Raw genomic sequence first — 6,553 nt, 5'->3', positions numbered from 1 at the left:
GCAGGAGAGGACTCTTTAAAGTAGAGACACTACATACTGATATACACCTGAACATCAGCAGGAGAGGACTCTTTAAAGTAGAGACACTACATACTGATATACACCTGAACATCAGCAGGAGAGGACTCTTTAAAGTAGAGACACTACATACTGATATACACCTGAACATCAGCAGGAGAGGACTCTTTAAAGTAGAGACACTACATACTGATATACACCTGAACTAAATACACATCCTAAGTAAAAGGAAAAACATAGCAGCATTCTTAAAGTAAATCAAGATATAAAAGAGTCAAGTAGCAGTGACATATACACTGTGTTATATCACAACAGTCTTGAGTGGTGCAAAGAAGGAGATTGAGACCCTCGACTCTAACCCTGCCTGTTTTGTTCTCTGCATGAAAACCACTTGATACTGGCTTTAATGTGTTGCTATTAGGAACTGAAATCATGTCAAAGTTTGACACATTACAGTTTAATGTTCAAGGATTTGTCACACTGTAGAGTGGGCCTTCAAAACGCTGTCTTTAAGCTTCTGGTTCTCGCTGATACACTTTCATAAAAAAGCTTTTTAACAGACTGTCTTGAGTAGTGCTCATCGTTGAGGTTTCAGAAGTGAAGGTCAAATTCATATTGTGAATAGAATATCTGTATTATGAGACATATGGTCATAACTATCTAAGGTACAACGAGCTATGAGGTTGTGAAACGTTGCTATATGTCATCCTGTAGAAGTGCCAACTGTAATATATCAACTCTTTTGTACTACACTGCCAACAATCCTAGAATCTGTTCATCACAGAAGTGAAGTTGTCTCCACAGTGTTTGCTTTATGGTTTGCTCCCAAACGAAACAAACATGACTGCCCGTTTAGAAATATTGTCTTATATTACAAAAGTAGTTCACCAAAATGCGGTTCTTAAACCATTTGAGGCACAAACTAAGCCACGCAGTTGCTGAATCTTTCTTCACTTTGCAGTAGATCAAAATCTTGCAAAACTTTTTCCAGGAGTTTGCAGATTCCTTGAGTTGCCATTCATAATGGTTAATGGGATGTGTGCTTTTTTTGTCATGCGTGCATAGCTACAGTGTAGATATATCAATGAACATCTTAGGTCCCAGGCTCCTCCAACAGTGCAACACAATACAACATTACATTGCATTTAGCTGACACTTTATCCAAAGAGACTTACAATAAGTGCGTTCGACCAAGAAGATACAACCTTGAAGAAAACAGAATCATATAAGTACATCAGGTTTCATAGAGCCACACATTTCAAGTGCTGCTCAACTGGCTTTAGATGAGCCAGTCCTTTATTAGTATATAAGTGCTTTGTTAGTAATTCTATCGCTCGAAGTGGAGTCTAAAGAGATGAGTTTTCAGTCTCCCCCGGAAGATGTGTAAGCTTTCTGCTGTCCTGATTTCAATGGGGAGCTCATTCCACCATTTTGGAGCCAGGATAGCAAACCCACATGTTTTTGCTGATGGGAACTTGGGTCCCCCTCGCAGTGCGGGTGCAGCGAGCCGTTTGGCTGATGCAGAGCGGAGTGCACGTGCTGGGGTGTACGGTTTAACCATGTCCTGGATGTAGGAAGGGCCAGATCCATTCGCAAGTACCAGTGTCTTGAAGTGGATTCTAGCAGTTACCGGAAGCCAGAAAACAGATAAAATAGTGCAAGTAAATACAATAGAATAGAAGTAGTGCCATACGAGTCTATATACAAGTGATACATAATGTGTAAGTTGCAAACAGGTGAATGTTATGGATGTTCTTAGTTCAGGTGTTGAACAGTCTTATGGCCTGTATACCTAACAATATAACAAAAAGCATATACACAGTCTTCTTGTACCTTTGCCTTTTATTTTTTGTTTCCCAATTTTTGTTGTTGCTCCGAATCATTTATTAAACATCACTGTTCATCTTGTAGTTGTTTGTTTTGATTCCATGCCTATAGACGTCAATGGAGTTAATGGGGAAATTCACTTCCTGTACTGGAGCCGTTCAAAAAGCTCTATAGAGAGACGAGAAGCCTCCTGAGCCTGAGGAGACAGCTATCTCTGCAAAACCATCGCCTACACATCCTTTTTCCATCACAGAGCAGCAGCCATGAGCCCAAAGTAAGACTCAACCTCAGACTGTGGCTAAACTGGGACCGAGGAAATGTGTTTACTTAGATGGCCTGAACAGCAGAAGGGATGTGGATGCAGAGGAATATACCTTTTTATATTGCGGCTCTGCAACTCTGGCTGACGCATCTCAACAACTGTCTGCATTTATTTTTACTTTCTAACTCGCCCCGCAGCGGAAACTCTAACTGCTTTCTGCAAACCAGAAATCTATCCTGAGTCTCCAGCTGAACACCAGAGGAAAACCTTTTAAGCCGGGCATCTCACTTTGAGATAGGAGACGTTTCTAAAGAGTGGCTCAACAACAGAATAATGTGTTGGAATAATCTATATTATATGATCATGTGTTGTAAACCATGCTCTTGAGTTTCATCTTTTTGTTTATCTTAAGAGACCTTTACACCATGAATGTGCACATGTCTGTCTGCAGTGTGTTATTTAGCTTAGGGTCTTGTAACATGTGATTGTAAAAGGTCCAAAGTGTAAACTAAAAAGAAGTGTATAAAACCTGTGAGATTCTGTTATTCTTTAGACAGACAAATATACTGTTGGCGGACTTGACGCAAGTGTTCTTACTCTTATACTGTTGAACAACAATATAATAATTCCTTCAATCAGCAGTGTGTTTGTGTTTCTATTTGTCATATATTTGGTTATTTCTTGAGTGTCTAAGGTTTTGGATCCGTGGCATAATTATGTTCTGCAAAAACACTAAGGTGTCTGACCCAAAGGAATATTACCACAGTTGTTATGTTGCTACTTAAACATTTAGTTTATTTCTTCATATCCCCTCAGGTTTGAACTTGATTGATTTCATCTACAGTGCAGAAGTAGAAAGTAATAATAATAATATTGAACTTTAATTGTATAGCACCTTCCATGCACAAAGCAGCCCAAAGTGCTTTAAAGAAAACATAAAAACAATATTAAAATAAATACAGAAGAAGATAAAACATCAACAGTGATTCTCATGAAATTCCCTTGAATTGAAGCTGACAAGAAAATAAATAATGTGAAAGAAAAAGTAGTTTCTTCTCTTTTGCTCTTTTCAAGTGAGGAGTCTTGTCTCGACCCTAAAGTGTGATATCTAAAGGTATGAGAACGCAACACCTTTTGAAACTGTCCTTTGCCGATTTTCAGACAGAAAAAATACTTTCTGAGTTTAACATGTTCCCGAAAGTAATCTTTTGTACCTAACACAGCATGAAAACAATGGAAATAACTGTTATTTGAGCGTATGCAACACATAGGCATAAAAACGGAAATACTAAAGGTTTTAAAACTAGAATTTGATACAGTCAAATGTGAAGATAGGCACTCAATATTAGGTTGAGGTTTAAAACTTAACAAAGTCATATCTGAGTCAAGCGGCAAACTCTGGGGCAGAGCCGGGAGGCCAATAAGGAAGTGCCACAAACTGCAGTTCATCTATTGGCCGATAGGGGATGGCTGCAGAAAGGCGCAATTTCCCCCATGTTAAAATGCCCAACTTTACAGCAGAAATAAACACGTTTCTACCCCTGGATGCAATACAAATTATTCTGGATATGGTTAGAATCCACCTTCATGACAATGGATTGGGGAGTGAATTTTTTTATAACGCACCCCTTTTAGTTATATTAGGTCTTAAAGTTTTTGCATAAATTAGGGCGTGGTCACTTTGATGGACAGGTCTCTGCGGTGACTTCTGCTTCTAGCTTTCTGTCCCTCTGCTAGCTCCGTTAGCTCTGTTAGCTCCAGGATGCTACAGGGGCTCAGCTGCGAGGCTGATCCGGGGAACACAACTTGAACTCGGACGTGTTTGTTGTGTTGGTGCCTGATGGAGTATTCTTCATTTAAATATCGGACTTATCGTCCGCCTCGGCTCCACCTCTTTGCCCTTATTTGGAGCAGGCGGGAGTTCCCCCGGGATTCCACCGGGTCCGTCTGCGGTGCGGTTTTGGTCCGACCTCCTCCAGCGTCATACCCAACCAGGGCGCGTTTCAGAAGCGGAGCGTCTTGCGTGCCGGCTCGCAGTTTTTGTTGATTTGGGCATATTTCCTCGACAGGCTACTTTGTACAGACAAAGTTAATAATAATTGTAATAGTCCAGTTATACACAACATGAATCAAAGATGTGTTGCTGTATTTTAGTGGTAAAAAAATGCATTCATCATCATAATTGTTCTATATATATAATTTACACAGTGCCTGTAAACCGGAGGAGAACGCTGGCATTTATTCTCCTAATTGAAAGACTACGGAGGGATAGGGTCTGCAAAATGTTTTTATTTTGGGGATTCACTGATGCTCTGACCGGTCCACTTCCTGCCCGGCGCCTCTGCAACGCCTCGCATCGCGTCGAAAATAGACCAGCTGCCTATTTTTAGCGGAGCCCAGTGCCGAGGCGATTCTGGGACGCTTCCGGGACGCTTCTGGGACGCTTTTAGCCGTAACGCGGCATTGACTAGAGTGGCCGCGATCGCCATAAATGCCGAAACGCGGCCGTAACGCGGTCGTAACGCGGTCGTAACGCGACGCAGACGGACCCGGTGGAATCTAGGGGTTGGACTGTGACTTCACTGTCGAGATGGCAGCGGCCGACTCAGCAACTCTGCAGAAACCTATGGGTGACCTCACGGACACTACGTCCATTTATATATACAGTCTATGATCTGAGTCCCTTATAACGTTAATTGACAGGACTGCCAATAAACCATGTGATGCTCCTTCAGGTAAATCAATACTTTTATTTCCAAAGGTCCTCACTTTAAAAAAAATTGTTGTACGCAGCTTAATGCGACCCATACTTACGTTTAATATTAGGTTGTGACCTCTAGTGGCCATAGTTATTAGGACGGGTACAATCGAAGAGGTAAGGACGTTTAGTATAAAGTTGGATGTGCAAAAAAATATAAGAATTTCACCCAATAGGATGGAGTTAGTATCTTGTGTGAAGAAAAAGTCAACCTGTCAAGGTATTTAAAGTTACGAACATAACTACGTCACATTTGTTAGTACTAATTTGAACCAAAACCATTAAGTTTTTTCCCAAATATAGTCGTTTCTTTTAACAACGTGCATTTGTATCACTAAAAGAACATTGATCATCGCTGTTGGGTGGGTCATGTATTCTGTATATTGAAGGTATGAGGACACTTATGAGGAAGGAATGGAAGTGCACAGGTTTTTCCTCCCATTGGGCTCTATCAATAACGGAGGCTGAGACTCGTCCACACAGCGTAAAAAACGAAGACGCCTTTCATGCAATGAGTAAGAGGAGGCGTGGGAAGAGAAAGGGACGGTAATTGGACACTTAATCACGGGAAGTGGAGTTTTACAGCCAGAACTGATGACCCTTAATAGAAGAGAAGGCTTTGTTTAGTAGAGCAGGAAAGAATAAGACTATCTTTGATACAGAAGAAGAAGGATTAGCTGAAATACTGTCGCCATAAGGAGAGCCAGATAGGCCTTTGTACCGCCTTCTGTCTTTATCTTGGTCGTCCTGTCTCACCTGGTCCATTTGCTGGACAATTTTTAGTACTTAGCTTTGAGGCAGAAGTTGCTGACCTCAGACAGTGACCCATGTCATTACCACTGAGACTATATATATATATATCTGTAGGAGCACACACACAAAAACCAAAGAGGACAAAAACATATTGGAAGGACACAGACAGTCGTAGCAGATGCGAGGGAGGGGGGGGGGGAGTGATAAGTCAATGAGAGGAAGTTACAGAACGCATTTCGGAGACAAAGAGGACACAAGAAATAAAGAGGATGGAAAGAAAGGCAGGAAAAATTAGATCATGAGTTGAGCACAAAAGGTGGAGAGGCGGCCAAAGAGAAGCTTCTTCAGAAACGAAAATGGATGTGCGGCGTGAGAAAGGATTCAAAGCCGAACCACGCCAAGCGGATCCGTTCTCATGTTCGCCGATCGAAGGTCAGTCTCATTTGTACCGCGCGGAGACGAAGGGGTCCTTCAGTGGACGAAAAGAGAGCGGGGAGCACAATAGAGGATGAAGATGATGGGGGAACATTGAAGGTTGATCCAATCTTGTGTGTTCTTGTCACAAGGCAGACATGCACACACCACCAATTGTTGTCAGAAAGGGAATACATTTTGACTGCCAAAAGTGCTTCTCATGAATGTTTCATGCGCAGCGCTCAACATGAAAAGACGGCCTTCAGCGGTGAAGAAAATGCATGGTTGAAGGCTTCTGGTGAAGTCCTTGCCAAGGTTCTTCCTCCCCAGGTCGCTCTTTCAAGGCTGAACAAGGAGCTCTTGCAGATCTGGAGCCCGAAATGACAGCAACACTTTTAAATTCTGAATAAATCAAACCCCTAAATGTATCAAGGGTGAGAAAAGACAAAGGACTGGTGTTAAGAGACCTCCTCAGATTAATTTATAACAAGTAATTAATAAAAAGAAGAAATTAAAATTGT

The sequence above is a fragment of the Notothenia coriiceps genome, unplaced genomic scaffold, assembly GCF_000735185.1.
Source record: "Notothenia coriiceps isolate Sejong01 unplaced genomic scaffold, NC01 NC01_scaffold00000339, whole genome shotgun sequence".
Classification (NCBI taxonomy): Eukaryota; Metazoa; Chordata; class Actinopteri; order Perciformes; family Nototheniidae; genus Notothenia; species Notothenia coriiceps.
This window is presented reverse-complemented; position numbering follows the sequence as displayed.